General features: G+C 46.9%; 1 long non-coding RNA gene across 1 annotated transcript in view; it reads right to left on the minus strand.

Annotated features, from left to right (window-relative positions):
• LOC118018851 overlaps positions 1–26,048 on the minus strand; it is a 65,815-nt gene extending 39,767 nt beyond the window's left edge. The window contains exons 1-2 of the long non-coding RNA XR_004681503.1: positions 25,852–26,048; positions 25,618–25,734 (exon numbers count right to left, since the gene is read on the minus strand). This is a non-coding gene — a long non-coding RNA (uncharacterized LOC118018851). The remainder of the gene's footprint in view (positions 1–25,617; positions 25,735–25,851) is intronic.
• Between the last annotated feature and the right edge of the window lie 747 nt (positions 26,049–26,795).

The following is a 26,795-nucleotide window of genomic DNA, read 5'->3' on the forward strand; positions in this document are numbered from 1 at the left end:
TGTTTGCTATTTGTGGAATGGGCAACAATCACAGAGACTCTAACTATAACAACTCAAACAGGGCACCACAGCGGGTATTACGTGTGTTTGTGTGTGTTAGCAACATAGAAGTACTGTTCACCCCACTTCAAACTCCAAAGCAACTGAGAAATATATCCTAGAATCAAAGGGAAACGTAGGCATTTTGCTTGTAGAGATGGGTTGGAGAACACTCTGAGGCCAGAAGATTACAACTGGGGTTTCCTCCAATTTCCACCTGAATGGGGACCATGGAAAGGACCCTAGGGGCTCCACAGCCACCCATGGGGGCCTGCACTGCCTCGCTCCTGCTGAACCCTGAGATGGGGCTGAGTTGGAGAAGGAGCAGGAGCTCCAGAAGGCAGACCCTGCCTGGGGCATCCTCTGAGGACACAGGAGCAGAGGAAAACATACTCCTCCCAGTCTCTCCCATTGCATGCGCTTCTCCTCCCACAGGACAGAGCAGGCAGAGGTAAGAAGAAGCTCAGTGTCATTTCCTCAATGTTTCCAACAAGTGGGAGTTCCCACCTAAGAGGCTGGCAAGAGCTCTAGGAGTGGGCAAAAATGGCCCCAACGCACAGATCATAGACAGATCCTTGTTATTATTTTGCAACGCTGTCAACCTATATATCATAAGCAGCTCGCTGGGGGGTCATTGTCTAATCCAAACTGGGCACAGGTTAACTGAGCAGCTGGCAGGGAATGTAGTTAATAGTAACTTTCCTCCAGGGAGCTGATTGGTGGCTCTGTGGTTTACTAGCGGCTTTATGGAAAGAGTCGTGGCTTGCCTTTGAACAGGATAGACAGAGCTGGAGAGCCTGCATTAGGTGTGTATACTCAGAGGGGTGGCAAGGGATAGAGTGGGGGCTCAGGAGGGACTCCTTCTTGGTCCTGCTTTTGATGGAGCTTGCTAGTCCCCCATCTGGCCCCACGTAGGATGGGCTGAAATGTAATTGATGTCAGAGCCTCAGGAGTTGGCTCCTTCTTAGCCTTACACCAGCAGGGGCTCAGGGAAGTTTCGAAGCCAGCCCTCCTGCACAAAAGACCTCGAGATCACATTTGCAGATTTCAGCGATCACTACTGACCCCATACAGTTCCAACCACAGCAGCTCTCAGTGATACGGTGTTTCCACCATTTAGAGACAACAGGCGTAAATAACCCCAAGAGCACAGATCATTGTAAACCACAGAAGAATAATTAGGCAGTGATGGGTTTCCGGTATTTATTACCTTTGTTGTAAAATCATCGGTTGAGTCCTAAGCTTATATAATCTCACTTTGAATGATGGCTGTATTTAACGACCAACCTACAAAAGTCCTGCAAGGGAACCATCGGCTCTTGGGAGATGATGCAAACGTGAAATTCACTGAAATTCCTATGCCCTTGCTGGAGGAAGAGGAGGCAGGCCTTCACCCCTAAACGGTCCCCCTTCTCCTGTAATTCTCTCTCCCTCTCAGGGAAGATCAGGCTGGTGGGCAGCGGCTGCTGGGCAAGCAGGATGGGCTGCAAGGGACCGGCTCCCCTTCCCACAGAGAGGCCACGGGCGCTCGCACGTTTCCAGCTGGCCCGCGGGGTGTGGGGCCCAAGCAGGGCCTCTGCACTTTGTGTCCCAGCCCAGCAGCCCTGCTTTCTCTCCTGGTCGCTCCCCACATGCAAATGTGTCTGGATACAGATGGGACGGGAACCTGAGTATGAGGGAAAGGTGGGGGGACCATGCTCAGGAACAGGGTCAGCACCGCTTGGTCCGCAGGGGACTGCTGAGGAGTGCGTATGACTAAGGATGGATGGAAGGAGTGAGAACCAGGTATCTGTGTGAGCTAGAGGCTCCTGTGTGTCCGTAGGGATAACACATTCTTTCGTACATGGAGAGAACATACATAGAAAATAAAATATTCTATTATATATGTAATATCTTATAAAATATATATTATTTACACATAATTAATAAATTAATCATATATTTCTACATTAGGTTTGTATGTTATATTAATAATGAGCATAATTATAATTTTAATAGAATATGTCAATATATTTATAATTTATGCATTAATCTATCTCTATTGTGTTATTATAATTAATATTAATATATTATATTTCATATATTAATATAATTAGATACGAAATCAAATGTTTTATTATAGATTGTATTAAATATATTTATATTAAATATATATTATATATTATATATACCTATATTAAATATAAATTAATATATTAAATATAAACAGATATAAATATAAATATTAAAAATATATATATTTATTTTTAGTTTGGCACATGGCTGCACAGCAAAAGACTACATTTCCTTGCTTCCTTTACAGCTAGGCATCCCCTAGTGTTTGTTTATGTTCTGGTCAATGGCCTTTCAGCAGGAGTGTTGTGGGCAAATTTCAAAGCCTGCCATTAAAAGGGAAAGAGTAGATCTTCCCATTCTGTATCGTCTCTTCTGGCTGGCTGGAAGGTAGATATGGTATTGGGGTCTGGAGCAGCCATTTTAAGCCATGAGGTAAGAGCCAGGCATAGTGGAGGGTAGATCATCAGGGTAGAAGACGCTCTGTTCCTTGTGTTTATGACAATGCCACACCAACCTACCCAGACTCTACAAGAGAGAGGAGCACACTTTTATCTATTTAAGCCCCAGTAATTTGGAATCTATTACAGTAGCCAAACCAGTATCCTGATATAACACAATGTATTTATCTGCCTGCTACTAACAATTAGAGCATGTCTGAGGTAAAAGTAGATCTCTTAGCATTTCCCAAAAGACTTTGCAGAATTTTAATTCATTTTCTGCATCTTTCTTCTTTTAACTTTTCAAAGAGCGAGGATCAGTTACATAGTTCAGTTCCTACCCAGTGCACCTAATTTAAAGGAAAAGATGTTATATTATGACATCAGGCTGTCATAATGTTTTTGTTTGTTTGTTTGTTTTGTTTTGTTTTTAGCTAGGTACTGCTGTAACTTGATGATGACTTTTTAAACCCTGTATAAGATGTTGTAGGCAGATTTGCAACTTTGCATTATTTTCTAGTAATGCTGAAATTCTCAGCATCCAGTTGCAATTCCTTTTTCAGAAGAGCACTATAGGGTGGAGCATAGTCTCTGAAATAATCACAACGTCTGCAACATCAGTAATAGAGTTGATTTTTAGAAACAGCTAGAGCCATTTAAGACCAAGACTAGTGATGAATAAGGACAATGAAGTCTGGTAAGACGTTATCTTGGTCAAAAATGAAGTGGTATCTCCAAGTCAGGAGGCTGTTTTACTTGTTGAGCCCATAAATGGACCCCTAAAGTCGTTTCAAAAGAGCACCTCTAAAAACGTTTAAAGTGATTATGGAGCTGTTGAAATGCTGGCAGATTTGTGTGGAGAACTACTTTGAAGGACACCGCAATTATAGATGCGCAAATTCTGGAATATATTGTTAAAATCAGTTTTATTATTTTCTCTTCACAATCTTTTTATTCGTTTGTTTATGATCGTGTCTAAATGAGAAAGAAGTTCATAGAGGACATTTCAATGAGGTCTGCAAGGTCATGAAAATAATCATGCATCAATTTGAGCAATGGTCCACTACAGAAAGTTCCTTCTTAAGTGTATTCAAAGCTCTTGGTGGCCTGGCCCTCCACGGGCTGAGAAGCGCGTCCTCCCATGGCGCTTCCTGCGCTCTCTACCAGTCTTACAAGGCAGCCCACGGCCCCAAACGACCATGAACTTCACTGTTCATACCTGGCTCATGCTAGCCTTGGCTCTTCCCCTCCTCCCTCCCTAAGAATGAATCATCTTTTGACTTGAATTTTTACTCCTTTATTTCATAATAAAATTGAGTTATTTATTATTTGAGTCTATACCTGGATTAGCCCACATGTATGGGGCCTTTTATTTATTTGGCTCTAGCAAAGCAGCTTTAATTAGGAGAACATGGCAATTCAGCAGGAGGCCTGCACGAGATAAAGAATAAACGGTCACAGAAATGGGAAGATAGGCTTGCAAAGCAGAATGTGAGGAGTGATTTCCCACGAGGAACTGCTTGACAGGAGAATTTACAAATTTGAAGAAGTTTCTAAGGGAGGAAATGGGAAAATGATATGACTCCTTGGAAATCCTTAAAAAATAAGGTCAATTCTTATTCCCCCAGGGAAGTTAGTCATCAGGAACACAGGAAGATTAAGGGATGCATATGGTCTGTTTCTACCCTGTGTTTTTGGACAAAGAAGAAGAACAGAAGCAAGTTTGAAACCTCAGGAAGAGAACCTTAGTATGGCTAGCTAGACAGGCCCCAGCAATGATCAGGACCCCTCTGATGCACCCTGGCCTTTCCCTGCTGTGCCCTGAGTCAACGCCAGTAAGAACCATTTTCTGTGATTGGAGAGATTTGTGTTGGGGGGGGGGCGTTTTTTTTATGCATAGAGAAGTCTGTATGACTGATTTGAGAACACAGAGTTTTATAGCTTGTGTGAAACTATTTTCAGGTTAATTCTCAATTACACCCTTTGCCTTGGAGGGTCAAGTCTTTTGGTTTCCAGTGAATATTGTGGTTGTACCTGTGGTTACCCACTGACTTCTCATCTGCTTTGCTTATCTGATAACAGGCAAATGGGGAAAGAGCTTTTAATATCCCCCAAAAGGGGAAGATTGGTAATTAGTTATTCACCACATGGAATCAGGCCAGGTCAATTTACTCCAAGAAAGAAAACAATCTGGATATTGGACTTTGGGGTTCCTTTTACACAAGATTTTGGTATGACTGGTCTCCTCTGGGTTGCTTTTTGCTTTTCTTTTCTTGTTCTTTTTCTTAAAGCCAGGTCAAAGCACTCTACGCTGCAGAAGAGAAAGCAGCTTCACCTCCTCCTCAATTCTGTCATTTTCCTGACAGCTCGTAAATTTCAGCCCCACACAGGCCCGGGATCTGCGCGTATCCGCCCAGGGCGTCATCAGTGGGTCCCTCTGCCCAAGGCAGCAGCCCCGGATCCTTGAGAAAAAGCCAGGGGTGAAGTAACCGAAAGAGCAGCGTAGAAAGCAACAGCCAGAAACGGCGGGGACGCGAGTGGCTGACACAGGAAGGGAGGCGGTGGCGCGGGTCCTGGTGCGCTGTGCGCTGCAGGGACGGAACTTCTGCAAAAGCTGCCTGCCCGCGTTATCAGCGGCGCGCAGGCCTGTGGTTTTCTCGCTCTCGCAACCCTGCTTTAACTGCCGGTTTATTTTTCGACAAACAGGATGCCTCCATCTGAGGCTGTCAGCATCCCAGGCTCATAGAGAGAAAAGAGGTAGTACAGCCCCACCCTAGAGGCAAGGCGGGGTGGGGAGGGAGTGTGGGGGGGTCTGTTTCAAGAAGCTTCCCAGAGAAGCGACAGCCCTGCAGGTGCAGCTGCTGGGAAAGCATCGAGAAAGGCGAGGAGGCAGGAGGGAGTGAAACCCAGTTCCCCACCCTACACCCTGTAACTGATTACAGGGCTCCGTCTTTGCAAGAATCCGGAGACAGGCCCAACCGTGGAGGGGACAGGTTAGAGATTTAGGACAATGCTCCTCAAACTTGAATGTGTACACAAATCACCCCTTGGGACCTTTTGTGAAAATGCAGACTGATTCTTCAGGTCTGGGCGGGGACCTGAGTTCTGCACTTCTACCAAGTTTCCAGGTGATGTTGATGCTGCTGGTCTGAAGCCCACATTTTGAATCATAGCAAGGCTTTGGGAGATTACTGTCCGATCATTCTCCATAAATTTCTCTGTACAGGCTACCAGCCACAAGCAGAGGATTCTGCATTAGAGTGGATCCTAATGGATGCCCTGCAAGTATTTCAGGCAAGCCGTATTTATTCCTGTGGTGGCTCTGGTTTAACACCAGCCACCTTGCTGGTGGAAAAGGAAATTCCTCTGCTCCAGAGGGAACAAAAATTTGAATGAGTTAAGGGATTTTTAACATCCCAACTGAGAACACCTTCAGGGATTCAGGAGAGTCTAGGTTATGTTCTGAGCCCAGAGATGGTGGGGAAGGGGTGGGATGTGACAGATAAATAAAAACTCACCCAAAAAAACCCCAGGCAGTCAGGGTCTTCCTGGTGATGAAAACATTTGCATCTCATAGTTAGAATTCCCGCAAGTCCGCAGCTTTTCCGGAAGCTGTCTAGTTTGGAGAAGCAGTGCAGAATTTGGAGTCCATATTTAAATATTCTAGACCTAACTGGATCTCACATGCACTGTAGAATGCTATGGCATGCACTTTCAAATATATGTTTTTGAGTCACATGTAATAAGCAGAAAGTATGATCTCAGATCTGAGAGACCAGACTAGAAAAATCCATAAGAGGTGAGAAAAATCACGAGAAGTCTCGCCTTCTAGAATGAGTAAGTCCCTCCAGAGGAGGTGCTAGCTGTCAGATGTAGAAATAAGTTCTGCTAAATTTTGCCAAACCCTGAAATATCATGAAGATTCTATTTTGACTTCGTCAAAACCAGTCAAAGGCTTCCTGTTACCGAGTGCTTCTCAAAGTCCCGCAAGGTTACAAGGCTGTTAAAACGCAGATTCTTGGGCCTTTCATGGTCTCTCAGGAGGCTCCAGGAATCTGCATTTTAACAGACCCTGCAGGGGATTCTTCTGTACGGCCAAGTTTAGAACTCCCTGGATTGCAGGTTCAAGTCCAGCCTCCTCGCCTCAGCATTCGAAGATCTGGCTTCAATTTTGCTGCTCACTGGTGAACTGGCGTGATCTCTTCATTGCCCATGAGCATCTCTCTCTCTCTCTTTTTTTTTTTTTTAAAAGGACACCACGGGCTGCGCGTTTATTTATTTATTTATTTATTTATTTATTTATTTATTTAAAGATTTTATTTTTATTTATTTATTTGAGAGAGAGAATGAGAGACAGAGAGCACGAGAGGGAAGAGGGTCAGAGGGAGAAGCAGACCCCCCGCTGAGCAGGGAGCCCGATGCGGGACTCGATCCCGGGACTCCAGGATCATGACCTGAGCTGAAGGCAGTCGCTTAACCAACTGAGCCACCCAGGCGCCCCCATGAGCATCTCTTGAACCAGCTCGACTGGCCACTGCATTCATGTCATCTCCTCCGTCTTCCCCAGCCCTGGATAAAATGCCTTCTTCTCCTCGGGGCCCTCCTCAGATCACTGCTTCTTATTTAGCAGCCAGTCATTCACCTTCCTAGTTTGTGATGCTTCTTAAATCTGTGCTGTGCTATTCAATTGCCGTGTTGTTCACTATTTCCCCTGCTTGGGCTTTGCCTCCTTTACTGGACAGTCAGCTCCTCAGGGGCCATTTCACGCCATATCATCTTTGTCTTCCAGGCCATGTTCTATAATACATGGCCATGCATGTATCAACCATTCAGTACATTTGCTGGTGGGTCATTGGTAACATGTGTGTTACAGAGTGTGATTAACCAGGCACACTGTGGCTCTGGGATCAGAAGAGGCTGGGAAGGGGAATGGGAGTGGTGGAGATAGGGTTGAGAACCTGGTTATATAGTCATGAAAGACACAGAGAGAGTGGGGAAAAGGGAGTGTGGACCCCCAGCTCATTTGCTTGCCCTATGAAGTGGGGGAGGGATTTCTTTTTGTTAAATATAGTTTCCACTCTACTCGAAATCCAGATGATCAAACCTATGAACCAAAGGATGGATGTTTGTTTTTCACACTCGTCCCCCAGTGGTGGATCTCTTGAGTGTTCTCTCCCCACTGTCTCCCCGGCTCCAGCTGACTTCCCTCCTTCCTTTTTTGGCAGTTGGTGGTCAGCTCAACAGCCTACTCTAAGCTCAAGTTAGAGGAAATTTCATGCGTTACATATAACTAAACAGAACAAAAGTACTGTAGTGCATTAATGATTTAGCAATAAACACACCTCAGCTCTAATCCCGACATAGCTAGGATTATTGCTCCTGCAACCTTGGCTTTCTTTCCTAGCCTTTATAAATTCTAAATTCTTATTTTGTTATCTCTGAGCCTCCATGTTTTCACTTTTAAACTCGGCATCATAATATTGGCTCAGAAGGCATTGGGTGGCAGGTGGGATAATGTATGGGGACCACCTGGCAGCCTGGCACACAGTAGGTACCAGTGACCCATAATGCCCTGCCCCACAGTTCAAGTATACTTCCTGAAGGAATGCTCTGGTGTTCCAGGTTATTCCTTGCTTCAGGCACCTTCGCTGCATCTCAACCACATACCCACTGTTGCCCTCCAATTCTTAACTTCTCTCTTAAGGCAATCTTTGGCCTCAATAGGAATCCCTTCCTTTTTGCGTTTTAGGCACATCCCTGTTGGCCATCTGGTCACTGTCCTGACCGGCGTGGAGGTGCCCCCCAACTCTGCTCCTAGGACTCCAGCATTCTCCTTATCTTTTCTCTCCAGCCTGTGATCTGGTGTCTCTAAATGCTGTCTCTGGCCTTGTCTCTTTATGCTTGGTTCTCTTGTCTTCTTATCTGTCTTCTTCCTTTTCCTCTGATACTCTAAGTCCTTACTCTAGTCTTCACACCATCTGTTTGAGGTGATAGCTTCCTCCTCCATATAGTAAAGAGATTAGGATCCTCTTTTATAATATCAAGGTGCTTATAGGAGATACCAGACCGTGAAAGTCCTTGGGATCCCCAGATGACCTCTGTGACCATAATTTCTAAGACCCTTTCCATCTACCCTTCCACAGGTAGTTGTCTTCTGAAGACATGCCCAACTGCCTCCTCAATTCCAGGGGCAGGGGTTGCACTTTCCAGAAAGTAAAACACCAGGAAGGAATAAAGGGCAGAAATAGATCTCTGCAACCATAACCCTGGTGATAATACAAGGTTGGATTTCTCAAGCTCGTCGCTCTCTTCGTAGCTGGGGAGAACTGTCTTGTGAGTTGTAAGGTGTGTGGTGGCATTTTTGCCTCAATCTGCTAGATGCCGGTATACTTCTCCTGTCCCCCCACCAGTTGTGACAACTGAGAATGTCTCTAGACATGGCCATATGTGCCCCAGGGGCAACAGTACCCCTTGCCTCTCATCTGCCCCCTCTAGTTAAGAACCACTGATTCAAGATCTCTGAAGGTGAAAAGCATGGTGAAGAAAATGGGAAAAGTAATGAGAAAAGACTAGTCTGGGAAGAAGTTCCTGATATATGGTCTAAATAAATGAAAAAGGGAACTGAATGAGCAGATCCATGGGAAAGGAAGCATAGGAACAAACCTTAAGGAAAAGAATGAAATGACAAATATAAGAAGGCATTTATTTGGACAAAGGATCCACTAAGGAACGTTCCCGAATGGAACAAAGAATGAGGCCCAGCCTTGACAGGATCCGTTCTAGCCGCAGACATGGCTGTGGGCAAAGCTGAGTGTGTCCACATGACTGGGGCCCAGGCCTGGCTGAGGAGGATTTAGCTGCAGATGGGCTTTGGGGGAATGGTCAGTGGTGGTCAGGAGTGCAAGATACGACCGTTGTTCAACAGATACTGATGATCTCCGAATGGAATTAAGAACACATGTATGCAACATCCACCTACCCAACAGTTCACCGAAGAACATTTTCCCCTAAATTGAGAGGTATGGAGAAAGCGTGCCGGGTGCCCTGGGCTAGCGGTCCATGGGACAGTCTGTGTGTCCACTCAGCTCACTGAGACTTTACCGAGAAAGGCAAAACAGAGATCCTAAGGACAAATCTGCTGCACGTTATGTACCAAACCTCTTCTGGTTTTCCACTAGTTCTTTTTTTTTGGACAGGATACAAATGGTTTAGCTTTCCCATAGAAAAGGTCTTTTTGAGTTGGTAACCGAAGAATAGAGGGCTTCTGCTGGATTTTGTTTGTTTGGTGTCTTAGAGATAACCCAATAGGAAATGGACTGGACCTCATTATCCGTCCTGTGATTAGGAACTCTCTTGGTCATAGACATTTATTTCTCCATATAGGTATTCAATTTAAAGCACAAGCCAGTCGGGGCACCTGGGTGGCACAGTCTGTTAAGCTTCTGACTCTGTTTTGCTCAGGTCATGATCTCAGGTTGTAATCTCAGGGTCGTAGGATCAAGCCCCGCAGCGAGCTCCATGCTCAGCACAGAGTCTGCTTAAGATTCTTTCTCCCTCTCCTTCTGCCCCTCCCCCGGCTCTCTCTCTCTTTCTCCACCTCTCTAAAATCAATCAATCAATCAATCAATCAATCAATAAATCAATCAATAAATCGTTTAAAAAATAAAACACTTTCTCACATGCTTCTCCTTGCCTACTTGCTCAGCTTCCCACAATGGACACCCACCAGACTTTCCAACCCAACACCCTTTGGACAGAGGTGGAACAAGCCCCATGCTGCCTGCTTCTATTTACCCTAATATCCCCACATACTCTTTCCTATCCTTAGCTAATTATAGGAGTTAAGGGGGGAACCAACTCTGAGTAGAGGTCTTAATTTCTTGCTCCCTGCTGTGGTTGTGTGGCTGGAGAGACTACCGCGGCCTCTTCTGTTCATACCACTGGGGCTTCTACACCTCAGCAGTAAGCACAAGGCTGATGGATTTATCCATCTATCTGTTTACCTGCCTATCCATGCATCTATGCATCCATCCATCCATGCATCCATCCATTCATCCAAACATAGTTTCAGAAATGCCAAAGCATATTCAATTTCACTTTTCTATGTATAATTTTCAAATCCTCCTTGGGAAAATACTTCTTCTGCACAACTGTAATTCCTCCCATAATTTCTGGTAGCAGAGTTATTAAAGCCAGCCAATGGGCCCATTGTTCAGTGCAAGGAAGTCATTGTGCAAGTTGTAAGTCCTGGGGCATGTGTCTGTGGAGAACGCTGAAGAACAGAGAAAAAGGCGTCCCCACATCCCCATCACACACTTGGATGGACACAGTCTACATTTGCTTCCTGAAGCCATGGGCTACCAGAGTAATGCAGTGATGGCTAAGACTTCTAAGATGCCCATAGGGATCTCATGCAACAGGGAGCATTCCAGTTCTAGCTATTATTTATTCAGTTCATATATGCAGTGCAGTACTTACCAAAATGTAATTGAAGGTTTTCTGTTTATAAATGTATTCTCCTAGAGACTCTGAGCTTTTTGAGAAATAATCTCATGTCTCCCTTTTCCCCTTTTTTCACAACCCCTGGCAAGGTGTAGGCACTAAATAAATGTTGGATAGATGGATGGATGGATGGATGGATGGATGGATGGACCCTTGAAACTATCCTCACCTGGTCTTTTTTATTACTTTTCTTCTAGATATCAAGAGTCTTCATCAAAGACATGCTGACAAACCCAATATGGAAAAGGAGAGAAAATGATTTGTTCAAAATCAGGATTCAGAAGTGCAACCCAAGTACTTCAAATAGTTTTGAAATAGCAAAGAGCTCTTTTCTTGTCAATTCACCATCCTATTTCCCTTGATGTTTGTAATTAGAGGACAAGATCGTTCATTTTTAATTTATTCCAAAGGACACGAGTGCCCAGGTCATACCCTCTCTAGAAGACCATCTCTTCAGTATGCCCAGTTTAGTGGTTAAGCACTCAAGACCCCAAACCAGACAAGGGGGTAATCCAGCCATGCCTCTTCCCAGCCGTGTGAACTTGGATGAGTTGTGTGGCCACTCTGTGCTCCAGTCCCCTTTGTGTAAAACGAGGAGACTAACTGTCTCCACTGTATATGTGACAGCAGTAATGAGAGTTCCTATTTGTAGGCACTTAACCCAGGGCCTCGTCCTTAAAAAATGCTACATAATAGTACTTGCTCAATAAAACTTGATGTTCCCATAATGCTCTCTCGTCACTTCTTATGGGATGACTTCCTTCTCCTGAATTTTCATCATGGTGTATGCCAGCCCCAGCAGCCTGAAGGCATTGTTCCAGGAGTACCTAATTTTCTCTCCCTTGCCCTAGAAAAACTACTGAAGGCCAGGTTAACAGGCCTGGCTTCTTCAAAAAGTAATCCCAGTCTACCAATTCTTTCTTGTTTGTCCTTAGCAGACTGGAATCTTGGGGGCCTATTATTTTCTGCTCTTAGTTACAGGGAATATGGCTGAGCGCCCTAATTTCAAGGCCCCTGCTCATGGACTGTCAGTTTTTATGGACCGCCTAAATCAGCCTTGGAAGGTGGGCGGGGAGGGGGTCACACCAGGTGGGATGGATACAAACATGTTAGAAAGGGTCCGAATTATCACATCTTTTTATTTCCTTCGACCCATAAGTAAATGGGGAGCAACACTGGTGCTTTGGTTCCCAAGGTTTCTCTGGAGCAGTGGTTCTCAAACGGGGGTGATTTCATCTCTCAGAGGACACTTGGCAATGTCTGGAGACATTTTCAGGGGGGTCACAACTGGGGGAGATGGGGTCACTGGCATCGAGTGGGTGCAGGCCAGGGGATGCTGCTCTACGTCCTACAACACACAAGGCGCTTTTCCTTAACAAAGAATGGTCTGCTCCCCAGAGTCAACAGTGGTGAGGTTGAGCGACTCAGCACAGAATTAATGGAAGGCAAATTCTCAGCGCGCCTCATGCCTTTCCCTTACAATGTCAGCACTGAAGGGAGCCTGGAGGTGGGGCTCCTCCCTCTCATCCTCCTGCTCCAGAACCTATCAGGGGCCCCACAGAAAGAGTGGTCCAGGCTCATCTACGGCAATGGGCACCAAGGGCCCTTCTCTGCCTTCTACTCCTTCAGGCCACACAGTCTTTATTGGAACATGGAAGGGACAGATGAGGCTGTTTGAAATGATACCAGCTTCTTCTGTTCGAATTATGTGCTCAAGCTTAACCTGACTTCGCCGACGTGGGCAGCTTGGGCCTCAGAGGGGGGCCACTGTGTGCCTGGGGGCCAGGATTCCCCAGCAAGAACCAGAGCCTGGATGAAGTTCAAGTGGAGATCACGGAGGGAAGACGGGGGAGGAGGGGGGAAGGGAAGTGGGGTCGGGGCAGGCCAGGCCCTGAGATGTGTGCTGATGGCCCTAAATAAGCATGCAGGAGCATTTTCTGAGTCATAAGAATTCCCAAAATATAATCTCTAGTGTACACCGTGGAGTTTTTATGTCCCTGTCAATTGCACACTCTGCATAAGGAAAGCCAACTCGTTTGAGGTAATACAGAATCACCTTTCTAAAGGAGATTTATTAGTTTACTATTATTATTATTTTTTTTATTGTGGAGAATAATTAGCTTGAGCACCTTTTAATTTGTTCCCATTAAGATGTTTGCATAGCAGCAATTAGAGCCTGGCGGGCTCCCTGCATTCTCCGTGAGCAGGGGCCTCTCGCCATCTGTGAGCAGGCTTTGGGGGGAAATGTAATTAATTCTTGCACCCTTTGCCACGTGGAGCCCAAGGAAAAAGGGAAGGAACTTTCTGTGACTCTGTGGGACTGGTCGTAGAATAATCAGATGAGAAATGCCTTTTATACCAATAGGGTTAAAGAGAAAAAGAAAACCTCAAACCCACCTACTTGAAAACAGGATTTGTAGTGATGTCAGAGGACTTTTGAAATTGATAAATGTTTCTGCCAAAGGACAGAGAGACTGTTCTCAAAGACTCACCAGGGAGTGGGTCTCTTGTTCTGCAACTGGCCCCTGGTGGTGTAGACGGTCCTGTTTACAGGAGGGACTGAGACCACTTCTTGCTGTCAGAGGTGAATCAACTGCTTCCAGGTCAAATTTTTATCTCAACTGTAGGAATAATTGGCTACAAGTGTTTGCTGGGACCTTCACTGAAAACCCTGGCCAGGCTCAGGGTCATGGCAGTGCAGGCTCTGGGGGGCTTCCCGGAGGATGAATTCAGGAATGAGGCCCCTGATGACCAGCCAGATCATTCTGTGGGTTCTTCTGTACCTGGTCCCTGGACATGGACCAGGATGGGGCAAGAAAGGCGCCTGGGACACCAATTTAAGGTGGTGCCATCTCTCAGAGTCATGCCAGCATGCAGGGCCAGCCTTCCCTGAGCCCGAGGGTGAGCACCTCCTTAAGACTTTTTGGAAAGTGCCTCGTTGCCTCAGGAGAGGGTCACCCCTGCTGGACTCCCAGACTGATAGATTAAGACAACTGGCTGGGAAGAAAGACTTAGTGGTGGCTTCTCTCCCCATGTACACCAGCACTTCACTATCGTCTTGGGAACAGGTTATTCCGGCTCACCCTCTGGTTTGAGCACCGCTGGCTTAGAGAAGTGTCTCTTGTGGACTGCCCTGGAGCCACGTGAACGGCTCCCTTGGGGGTGGCTCTGATGGGGAGGGGCCGGGAGGGTAAAAGGAGTGGGTGAGGGCCGCACTGACACTGATGGGAGGGACCCCCGGCCACTGACTGTGCCCAGTGCCATGTAAGCAGTCCTGGATCGTGGACGATGCCCCCAGCTAAAAGCCACCTGAGGTTCAACCTCCTTTCACCCCCAACACACACAGCATCACCTGCTGCCCAGGGGCCCCGACCAGTCTCTAACACATCACCTGTCAAACCAAGAGAATGGTGACCTCCCTACGGACAGACTGTGGGCTTTGCAGTGAACACCTCCCTCTGTATCTGGCTCTCGCATTTACTAGCAGCCTCACCTCAAGCAGGTTACCTAACTTCTGCATGCCACAGTTCCCTCAGTAAAACCGGATTAGAAACAAGAACTCCTTCTCCTAGGTTTATGCGAAGGATTTGATGAGGTAACACAAGAAAATGCTTGGCGCCATGCCGTGCAGGTACGTAGCTTATGCCCAATAAATACTAGCTTCACTCTGATCAGTTTAACACTGGTGAGCTCAGCCATCTGCCAAGAAATGCTACCGATCATTTCTGTGCTCCTCCATGGTGAGAGAAGTAGAGCCAACTGTTCATCCCAGCACGTGCCTAGCTCCTGGCACAGCCGCAGGGCCATGTTCTGGGCTTAGCAGAGGTTACTTTCCTGCCCTAGTCTCCATCCTGTACGCCTTCTGTGGCATTTCTCAGAGTCACACTTTTTACTTACTGACTTCTATGTATCCACCGCTTCCTCCATTTTATCTCAAATCCTCTTGCCAACCATGCAAAGTAGGGACCATGGTACCCACTTCACAGATGAGAAACCTGGGCTTTGCAGGTTTGGGGAAATGGCTTCAATTTACACAGGTGGTAAGTGCTGGTGACAGGGTAGAAACCAACCCCCTGACCCCAACCCCCTGGGCTCCCTGCCCTCCCCCCCCTCCCCCCAGCCATGACCCACACCCTCTGGTCAGGCCTGTCTTTCTGGTCTCCCTATCAAAGACAGCTCATAGAAAAGGACCTGATGGTTAAGCACACAGGGTTCCTTCTGGAGTGAAGTTTATGGGGAAACATCAATTGAAGCTTCTAGGTGAAGGTTTGCTTGTAGAAGCTGAGTCCTGGTTAGCAAGATAAGAAATTTGCAGGTATCTGGAAACTTTCTTTGTCAAATTGAGGTATTCTTGTGGGGGGGGGTAGGGGGGAAAAAGCATCACAACTTGCACTTTCAGGTGTCTCTTATTTCAATTTCTGTTTTTAGGATGTGTTTTATGATGTATATGCCATAATTACACCAGTATAGTAGAGTAAGCATGTCATTTATAAGTAAAAAACTATGCCTAGGTTTTGAGGCATGCTAATTAAGTTTTATTTGTATGTCACATGATCAAAAGAGTTTGGAAACGACTCTTGACTATCAGAAGTTCCTGTTCCCCTACAAAAAGCTTTGTCCAATTCAGTACATCATGGGGAGAAATCCCAGTGGGTTCTCTAAGGTATGCAGATTTTTAATGCTAGCCTCTGTGAGTGTTCATGTGCGCACACGTGCACGTGTGTGTATGTGTGTGTGTGAGAGAGAGAGAGAGAGAGAGAGAGAGAGAAAGCTGGAGAGAGGAAAAGTATTTTTCTTGAGAGAGGCTACTGGAGAGTCTAAGTGCTTTGAATCAGGAGTGTTGTGAGGACATATATCCTTGATGGAGTTGTAGCCTGGGTTCAAATCTTGTGGGAAGACAGCATTCTCCCACTTCCAAGGGTTCTTTTTGGCAGCCCAGGCCCAAGCCATCTTTCACCCCGCTGGGTGAATATGCGCACTTGCAGTTCCTCTGATAATTCAGATTTCACCAGAGACACTCATTCAAACCAACCTGGTTAACCCTAAAATTGCTTAAGGGGGTGGCGGGTATGTGGTGGGTAGCTTAGCTAAGGCATTGATGGGTTTGTTGGGTAAAAGAGAACATCCAGACCACAGGGTGGGTGAGAACATCCAAATCACACCAGGGCGGGCAGAGGAGGCTCTTTTGACGGCAGCTTCATGCCTGATGTGCTCCTAAGCTGCGGGCTCCATATAAATGGCTCTGCTTAAAGTTTCCCCACAATGAAAGGGATTTAGCCTGTAAATGCTGATCAATGAAAAGAGCAATTAAGGAGGATTAAGAGAGGTGTCTGCTAATCATGGAGACTCCCAGGTGGAATCTGCTACCTATGTATGTCCAGTGTCTGCAAAACGCTGGGGGACAGGAGCCCAGCAGATCCAGCTCCTGGTTCTAACTCAGGTGCTGACCAGCTGTGACACCTTGGAAAAGCGAATGTCTCTGGGGCCCTGGGGCTGAGTGATGTCTAAGATCACTCCAGCCAAAATATACATTATATATTATGTGTTACATGGTACATACTATGTATCATATGTAATACATACAGGTGTATTTAGAGAGTTATACAGTTAGTTAGTTTCAAATGCCAACTGAAACTATATAGAACTATCTCTATAGAACTACACAGACACACATAACCTAGAAAGCATTATACAGGACCCTGTCTCATAGTTTATTTGTTATTTAAACAGATTCACCCACCTCTCTGATACAATGATCTCTTTGTTTTGAACACAACCCAGAGAGAAGTGGGAAATGTAATGGAGGCATGGATTCTTTTTTTTTTTAATATGAAGCAATGATGTAGGATGATTGCCAGCTGAACAGAATTTCCATTGTTGTCATTTGTACGTCTTTGCATGACCCCACCCCCTTCACAGTCCTAGTATTTGTTTAAGGTTGCTTAATAATTGCCCCTCTGCTCTAGAACTTTGGGAGTAATAGCCATTCTGATCTTTATAAACAAACAGTATGTTCAATAATAATGCTGTTGGAGCTTGAGTTTCTGTTCACGCCTGCCAGGGCCTATGCGATGTCATTTTCCCCCATTCCTGCCACATTATGTACACCAGCCTGTAAAGGGCTGGGACGGGACAGAAGACTCCCGAAGCATAGAGCTATTTTTCCTTCCTCACAGGTCCTCCAGACCCTTGGATGGGTTTTATACATATATGCAGTTTCAGATTTTTACAGATTATGCCCTTGCAAAGTGGGTGAGTGTCAGGTCCAGCTGTGACTGCCGGGAGGGGGAGGGGCTGTGGTGTGAAATGAGGGGCTTGGTGCACATAGTTCAAAGGGCAGCAGAAGCTATGTGATAAAGGGCAGCAAACTGCGGTTTGCGCTAAAACTGCTCCCGGAAAAAAAAAGGCCCCCAAACCAATGTATTTCAGTTTATCTCCACTCCCTTTCGCACATTTTGAGGCTAACATAAAAAATAACCATTGAAGGATATGCATGCTAAAATTTTTTGCATAGCAAAAGGAAATCGCTTCTACTTTGAGCAATGCAAGAGCAGCTCTGGCAACCTGTTTGGCCTCCCTGAGAAGGCTCGCCCCAGGGTGGCCGCGACCACAGAGTATCATGCAGTATGTTCAGGATTCTAAGTGACTCGTCTGCTCTTTTAAACCCATCCCTATCCGGCAAACTGACCACTGCAGTAGTTTCTAGCCATTTCTTTAAGATCTAATCATGAAAAAAGAATGTCTGAACGAACCATGAGAGACGATGGACTCTGAAAAACAAACTGAGGGTTCTAGTGGGGAGGGGGGTGGGAGGATGGGTTAGCCTGGTGATGGGTATTAAAGAGGGCACGTTCTGCATGGAGCACTGAGTGTTACACGCAAACAATGAATCATGGAACACTACATCAAAAACTAATGATGTGATGTATGGTAATTAACATAACAATAAAACAAACAAACAAACAAAAAGAATGTCTGAAATCCTATACATTTTCAGAAGAACTGAAGTGATGCTCAGGACTAAGATAGCTCTCAAGGACAGGGAGAGACAGAGGTTTGCTTTTGGTGCTCCCAGGCTATGTCGATATATTGCCCACCTTATGATTTCATTCGCCATCAGAGATCAGAGAAGGTTCTTTTTAGGAGTCATGGTCTCTGCAGAGGACATCCCAAACACCAGGAGTAAAAGTTGGACAGTTAGCAAGGAAGGTAAAGTAGAAGCTTTGCAAAATGTCAGAGCCATGTAACTCTTGCTTTCAATGGACCAGGTTTCAAGATTTGGCAAGTCATGTCCTTGATTCAGAATCAGTTTAGCACGGGCTGCGAGTTGACACAAAGAAGCATCAGTTTTGAAATCAGCAGAACCATTGGCCAACCTAACGAGCCAACTAGGATTTCTATTTCTGATGACCTTTTACATGTGGGCTCCCTAAACTGCTCATTGTTTAGAAGGAAGACCATGTGAAAAGATACATAAGGACCATGGGCCTTTTTTGTCTTAGGGAGGCATTGACTTGCAGGGAGATAGCTTGACATCCCGACTGAGGAAGTAGACAGGGCCCGTCATTACGAAGCAGAAATAATCTATCACTTGCAGAAATACAAGGTGTGAATAAATGCTCTATCTCCTAGATAGAGGGCTATTATCTGCTGTCATATTTCCATCAAAGATAAACATATCTTGCAGTAGAGTTAAGGATGACAACTTAAAAAGAAAAAAAAGTTCCACTCAAGAAATTCCATAGAAAAGAATTCTCTTAAAAAAAAAAAAAAGTTGTGGGGGATTGGACCGTGGGGTTTTGAGAATGCAGAAGAGCGAGGGCCAGGGAAAAGCGAACTATTTCCAGTTACTGACCGATACGTCAGCCCCAAGGCCAGGTGGGGTGGCTCTTGGACAAGCAACACACCCGTGGGCTGAGGCTGTCTGCATTTCTTCTCTCACAGGAGAGGCAAGTGTGATTCTGCCTTCCACAAAGAACATAGGCGCGACCTTGACTCCATGTAACTAGCTCCCGGTCCCGCCGCATCCCATCTCCTGCCTCTTTTGCTGTCAGTAAACCAAGAATAAACATCACCTTGCCCCAGCCTCAGCTTGCATCAACAACTTAAAGAGTTGGGGGTTTCTCTATGTGTATTTTCAAAGCACTGTTGACAAGGAAAGTGTTGGGACAGATGTGACGGGATGTCATCGGGAAGCAGTCTAGGAACCGTTTTTGCTGTCATAGGAGATGCCGCATAGGGGTCCAGCTACCTTCCCCTCTGCTTTCCTCTGCTCTTAGGGCAGGACAAAGAGGACTCCTCTGCCCCAGGCACCTTCCAGCCAGAGGCCTTGTGACATGGGTCTGGCTTACAAGATCTATAAGGGGAAGTTTGCAGAGACGGGCTTCCTTTCCTGAAGCAAAAGACAGCCTCATGAGGGAAGGGATTGAGGCCTCACATCTCCTTCCTGCCTGGACAGATCTGAGGTTCAGGCCAAAACACAGGAGCATCCCGGCCCCACCAAACCAGCCATGGGGCCGTACTCCTGGACGGCCTGCCGCAGGACACAGGCCAGTACCCGGCTGCTCATGCCACTGGAGGCAGAGTTTCCTAACAGAATTCTCACTGATAAACCCCAGCAGGAGCTTTACACTTTTTTATGTCACTGTGGTAAAATGCATCCTTGCAATCATATTTTGGATCCATGGTTTATTTCTCTATCTTAGCTCCTCTCTCCCTTCTGGGGCATCATTTCGTGTTGTCAGGAGACTAGAGGGGCAGAAGAAGGGAGAGCGAGAGATTCACAAAGCTAAGAGAGCATGAGAGTGTGTCTCTCTGACAACGGCGGGGGTGGGGAGGCGGCAAGCCAGAAGAGTGACCGAGCAGACTTTTCCAGCATGCCAAAGGTTACTTGAGGCTTTTGAGTTCTGTTTTGTGTACCAGGAACCACCCATAATTCTCCTAAAGCACTCCCTGATTATGTTCAGGGCCTGCAAAACTCTTAAAGGAAATGCTCCCTTTCCACCACTCTGGGCCATCACAGCTATGACATTTTTTGGCAGGGAAGAGACACGCCAAGGAAGACACGTGGCTGAAGGCTTATTTTACTCAGCAAAAAGGCTAACGCTGGGGATTGGTGGCACGGAGGAGGAGGGACCAGAATTGCTAGGAACGTGTTTTGCAGATTATAATATCTGTTCAGGTGCCAGAGCAGCTTCTGGAGAATTCTCTAAAGAGTAGGAATTAGAGAGAAGATTTTTTTTGAGCCAATGTGGGAAGATGCTTTGCGTGTGTGAAACGGTAGGATGACCGTTTCCTATCTGGAAGTAAAATAATAATAAGAAGAAGAAGACCCTTCATGTTGCGAAGCTAAGAACATGCGTATATGCTCCATGGTGGCTGTCTGATGCGTTCGAAGATTTCAAACAGGAGCTCTGTACCTCGGAGGCAAGCACGTAGAATATCACCAGCCCCTTTTGTAGAACGCGAATGAGACTCAGAGACATTTAATGACTCATCTAGGTCACTAGGAAGCTACCTGAGAAACTGAAAATGAGCTCGAGCTTCCTGTGCAGGCCCCAGCTCCCTCCCCCAACCAGAGGGGCAGCCCAGGCACCTGCTTTTCTGGGCTTTGATAAAGTACATGATCAGAAATGTCATGAAAGGTACGGAAATAGGCAGCCTCTCAGAGGCCTGAAGGACTTGCGTGTGGTCCTAGGGTGAAAGGGCTTTTTCACTAAGAAGGACCTGAAGGAAAAGAAAGCTGCACCAGGACTCTCAAGGAGGAGAAACATGGCTCAAGATTGATGTTGCAACACACCCCAATTGGCCTAGATACTTAAAAGCTACGCTTGTTCAGTTGAACTGTATAAAGGGCCCAGGCTCTTCTTTGGTCCTCTTTGTAGCTACTTTTGAGTAAAGCAAGGGTGACATGCCGGTAAAAAAAAAAAGCCATCAGGCTGACTGACTTAGCACCTCCCATGCTCCACAGGGGTTCCTGCCGCTTGACCTTTGCCCACGCTGTACCCCCCACCTAGACCACCCTTCCCTCGCCTCAGGGTTCCCACCCTCCACCCTTTCCTCAACTCCTGCATCACCTCCTCCAGGGAGCCTCCCATAGCGTCCTCCGGGATGCCGAGACCTCTCCTTTCCCAGAGTGTCATCTGAGATAATGTGGATAGCCAAGGCTAATATTTCCGGCCCATTTCTGTGATTGTGCTAAGCACTGGACATAGGTTACTTAATTCAGGCCACACAGAGACTGTCACAAGAGGTACCACTGTCCACGTTTTATAGACTAGGAAACTGAGGCTCCCTAGAGAAGCTGCTTGGCTAAAGTCAGAAAACTGGAAAAGTGAAGTCCATCATCATCGGGCTGTCCATGCACGCACCTTTTTTCTCAGCCCTCTCCCTTCTTCCAGTGCTCCTTGTTCTAAACCCCTGGGCTCTCTCCTCTACACGGAGCCCAGCCAAGCCCTGGTTGCTCTGAAAGTATCTGTGTGTGGCGGCCTTGGAACCTTCCTCTGCCCCACATCAAACCCAACCTCGCTTTCTCAGTAATGGGGCAGGTCCTTTCTGAGCACACATTTCGGGTCTATTTCAAGGGAACAAAGGACTCTCCCAGCTACCAATTTCAATCCAAAAGCTCTCAAAGGCTTCTTGCTGTTTAGCTCCCACATCAGCAGCCCTTTCTGCAGATGCTTCTGTTACTGGTTGCTCACTAGGCCTGCACTTGGTGTGTGAGCAGGTGTGGGGCCTCTGGTGGCCCGCCATTCCCCACCCCTCCACCCGCCCGCACTGTGTCTTGGAAGGATCTGAAATACGGGACAACCCTGCTGGAGGGAGCAGAACCAAGGCATGGCTCCTTTTGGGGACAGCTCTCTGCTCTTTTAAAGCTTAAACATTTCAGAATTGCTTTGTCATTTTCAAAGGTTTGTTAGCGTGCAAAGCAAAGACACGGCAAAGGGTATGATTATGAGGTTAAATGGATTTTTAGCACCTTTTTTTTTTTCTCAGTTTCAAAATGTGTGGACAGTTTCGAGATGCGAGGCTCCATTTTGTACAGAGGGGGCCAGGGTCTGATTCTTCAGCATCCGGGAGAGCACCCAAGGAAGAGCACAGTTTCCTTGTGAGCCAGAGGGAGTCAGATCTGCTAAGACGCATGTCGTGGGCTGAACCACGTCCCCTCCAAAATTCCTGTGTTGAAGTCCTAACTCCTAGCACCGCAGAATGTGACTGTATTTGGAGATGGGCTTTTTACAAAGGTGATGGCTGTTAAAACGAGATCATTAGGGGCGGGCCCTCATGCCATATGTCTGGTGTCCTTACAGGAGGGGACACGGGGACACAGACATGCCCGGAGGAAGACCACATGAAGACACAGGGAGAAGCCCGCCCTCCACAAGCCAAGGAGAGAGGCTCCGAAGAAACCAGTCCTCCCAACACCTTGAAGCCTTCAACGAATAAAGCTCCACCAGGATTATCCATGAGACTTCTGGCCTCCAGCATCAGGAGACCAGGCATTTCTGATGTGGCAGCCACCGGGTCTGGGGTACTTTGTCACGGTGGCCCTAGAAAAACCACACCGATTTCACACATTGCAAACTACGGATACCCAGTTTAATCTGTGGCTCTCTGTGATCTGGACTCTTCCTTCGGTTGAGCCAGAAGTGATGCTTACAGTGGAGCGCACCTTATACATTTGGGCTCGGATTCTGCCGTTCCCTTTGAAAGCTACCTCCAAGAAGACAGTAGTGAGTCAGCCTCGCTGAGATTTCTACCTGTGGTTCTAGGAACTCAGAGGCATATTAGCATTCAGGCTTTGCATAGACCACTAAGCCACTTCTAAGAAGGAGGCTACCTGAGGGATTTTGCAAAAGTACGTCTGTGCCACCGCTTTTCCTTTCCACACCTACCACCGCGCTTCGGGCCGGCACCTCACACCTCATGAGAGGATGCACATCAGGGTTGTGCAAGAAAGTCGTGTCGCCAACCACGCGTGTTCATGCCAGGCAATTTTAATCACGTCTTACCTCGTCCCCGAGGCAAACGAAGCGAGCGCTTGGCACGGTGTGGTGGGAAGAGCGTGGCGCTCTCTGTGGTAGACCACAGTCACTTTGCATGTCCTCTTTCAGACCCTTGCTTGCCTCTCACCGACTAGGGAACCGGGCTGTGCTTGGTCCCCCAGCTCTCTCTGTCCCGGCCACGTTTCACATGCGTACCTCGCCCAAAGTGAGTTATGGGTTTCCTTCTGTGAGGATTGCACGGACTGATAAAGTACCATCCCAGGAAGAAAACAAGACGCCGTTTCCCCCTCTAGGTCCTAGCTGCAGCTGGGGAGGGAACACTCGCCATAAATTATACAAAGCACGAAGTGACCAGGGGGCTGAGCACTGCTACGGGCCGGTCTACGGGAATAGGGTTAAAACTCTGAGAGGGTGGTGACCAGATGGCACCAAGAACAATATCATTTTGCCACCTGTCTGGCACCACGGATTGGGGATGGCTAATCCGGACAGTGTCAACCCTCACCTTGGTGGGTCACCTTGATAAAATTAACTGGGGAAATTGCCAAGATTTCACTTGAAATGCAGTCTCCATATGATATTATTAAGGTAGAGATCATAAAAGCCCCAAGTTCCTTTTCCTGAGACCAAGGCGTGAACAAGGCCTTTTTCCATGAGGCCTCCTGAGACTTGATTCGGGTGTCAGGGCTATCTCCACACCGCTCCCCTGAAAGCGACCTGCCCCTTGTTCCTAACCTGGGGTGGCCCAGTGACCTCCATGAGCACAGACACTGTGGCTCTGTGTCAGGCCTCGTTCTGTTTCCTGGCATTTGAGCAGGTCCCCGTGTCCCTTCACTGTCCCTGCTGTCCGGCCGGTAATGAGCGCTTCGAAGGCAGCCCCGCACAGTGCACAAAATCCCATCTATTGCCCGGTGGAATATTTTCCAGCTTCCTGAACCTGCCTTCCTGAGTGGATAAACTAGGAAATAATAATGGCCTGGAGGGTATTGAAAGTGGAACAAAGTCAGGAAGATCTTTCTGTCTGTTATTCTGCGACTATTGCTTCCTTTGCTTGTCCGTGGCCTGGAGGAAATGCAGCCGGGAGCCATCCACAGCTTCTCACCAGCGGCCGGTCTCTCTGCCTCGGGAGCCCGGCGCTGCGGCAGGGACAGTGACTCACGCACATCGCATGATTCAACCTCACTAAAATGTCCTCAGCCGCCAGGAAAGACTTGCAAACCCTCTAATTTGAAGCTTTGAATCAGTTAATGACTTGCTCTCTTCCCCTCCTCCTGAAGTCCTCCCCCCGACCCTCAACATGCACGCACGCACACACACACACACACACACAGCTTTGTCAAGTTTTTAAATTTCAGGGACCCGGAAACACGGAGGCTCTGCGGCAATCATAATAGCATTGTTGTGACAAAGTGGCTGGCAGCGCTGTGCATTCCCCTGCTCATTTGGCTGTATGAATAAATAATGAGTCACAGATACTATTTGGGTGCGCGCGCGAGAGGATGTAGCCAGAAAATTAATTACTCCCCTGTCCCGTCCCACTCCACGCAGGCTCTGCCAAACCATGCAGCCACATCTCGCAGGCGTTGGTCAGAGTGCGTGCCCCGACACACGGCCATGCCTTCATGACATTTTTATGTTATTATGTTTGTTTGTTTAAGCACGGCCCTCTTTCCTCACCACAGATACACAAAAGGACATGCACACACATACTCACACCCTCCTAGCCGTACCTCCGACTACAGCTTTGCACATTTTTCAAGAGGCCGCTTGCAAAACTGCAGACAGGTTTTCCACACTGGGTGTTCCTATTAAATGGAAGCGCACAATCTAATGACCCAGAGCCGCGACACTTGGCTTAGGAAATTTCTTCATTGCTCTTTGCGAGAGAGACCTCTGTACAGGATAACTTGCATTTTTTGTTTGTTTGTTTCCTGCCCTGAAAGACGTTAGCTGTCTCTGTGCACAGCGAGGCCCCATCCTGGTGGTTTTTAACCCAGACGAATCCGCCTGTCTCCTGTACTCTCTGCCTTTAGGGGACAACCGAGCTGCCTGTCGCTTTGCCCCTGAAGTCCCCAGGCTGGTCTAACGTGTGTCTGGGCGCCCGGCCTCCACCCCCACCCCGCACTGGCACCCGCCGTCCTGGGCGGCTGGGCATGTGCCCGCTAAAGCCCGGGGCCGGCTGCAGGGTGGGCTCCGTGGTGTGCTGAACTCAAGACCCTCAGCCACAGTCCATGCAGGCAAGGGGCAGGAAAGAAAACCCGGGGAGCTTCTCGCCAGCTTTCTAATCTCTCAGACTTTAATCAGGAGCAGCCCAACTTACTTGCACTTGACAAAGTTCTCACACACCGACCGAACACTTCAACAGCTTAGCTAAGTATTTATTAAAACATTTCTGAAGAGCTGCCGTCTGATGAATAAGTAATCCAATAGCCTTGTAATCATACGCCTGGGTTTGAGTTCTTTCCACAAAACAGACGGGGAATCGGCCCGAGATACATGCACCCGGTTACAACAGGCTGCCATTTCGTTATCTGCAAAGCTGAGCAAAAGTAGGTATCAAAAGACCAGAGTGTACTCACCTCTCATGAAGCACTGTGGGTATGAAGGAAATGACTCAAATATGCTGTCTGAAGCCATCGCTTCCTCCTGAAAATGCACCCTCTTCTGAAGGCGGGGGATTCAATGATTTCTTTCACCTTTGGAGTGAAAACCAAGAAAGGTCACTGTTGTCACCTCATGCCCCACCATGGCTCCCTGCATCTCTTTTTTCCCCCCATACCTCTGGGGCTCCCTGAGCCCTCTGAAAAATGTACCTTTGAGAAAACAAATATTCAAATTGTTCAAGATTAAAAAAAAAAAAAAGCGGCGTCTTGGCTGTGGGTTGGTGATGCTCACCACTCTGCGAAACCCTGTGGTTTGCAGTCAGTGTGATTCGTCCTGCTTGCTGACCACTATGCCGGGCGCAGTTTTCTGCCACTGTCAGCCTACCCAACTTGTGGTTCTGTGGTTGTTTATGAGGCCCAAAGAAGTTTTCACACAACCCAAATTACAAATTTAACTGTTCCCCTTTCCACAGCCCATCTTAATTGGTTCTTGCCAATCATGTGACTTCAGTGATGTCAATTATTATCTTTTTTTTTTTTTTTACTTTCTGAGCAATGCCCTTCCTTCCCCCCACCTGCCCTCCCCCAGGCTGTGCAAGAAAATAGCCGAGGAGAGTTTGCAAGAGAGGGATGGTAGAGAAAGGTGACTCAGTCTCTTATTATATCGATAGTCTTTGCTGATTTAGGACAACTTGGGTCCTGTTGTTGTTATTTGTGGTTTTTGGAACTACTGATTATTTTGATAACAATTTCATTGCTGCTTATTCAATAGTAATTCAACCCTGGCATCAAGCTGCTGTTCAGCCAGGATGTGGATCCCATCACTTAAGACGCTGGGCATCCGCTCAGGAGAATCCAGCCCTTGGTAAAGGCTGTAACAGCCTAAGTGAAACTATAAAAGGAAAAACAGAATAAAAGGAAATGTTTTGCGGAGTGTCTGACCCCTCAAAGGGTCTAGCAACTTGCTGATACTGTAAAGTCGAGAAAAAAGGGGAAGCATTTGAATTTTGTGATGAAAAGACTGCTATAATAAAAGCAAAATTATGCGGTTTTATCCCTCCTAAATGAACATCTTTTCAGTAAAGAGATGAAATCAGAGTTCTCTCTTATGCACACACTGAAATTAGGAGTCTAAGGGAAAACAAAGAAAAGAG

Source organism: Mirounga leonina, unplaced genomic scaffold (genome assembly GCF_011800145.1).
Source record: "Mirounga leonina isolate KUSES-001 unplaced genomic scaffold, KU_Mleo_1.0 Mir_172, whole genome shotgun sequence".
Classification (NCBI taxonomy): domain Eukaryota; kingdom Metazoa; phylum Chordata; class Mammalia; order Carnivora; family Phocidae; genus Mirounga; species Mirounga leonina.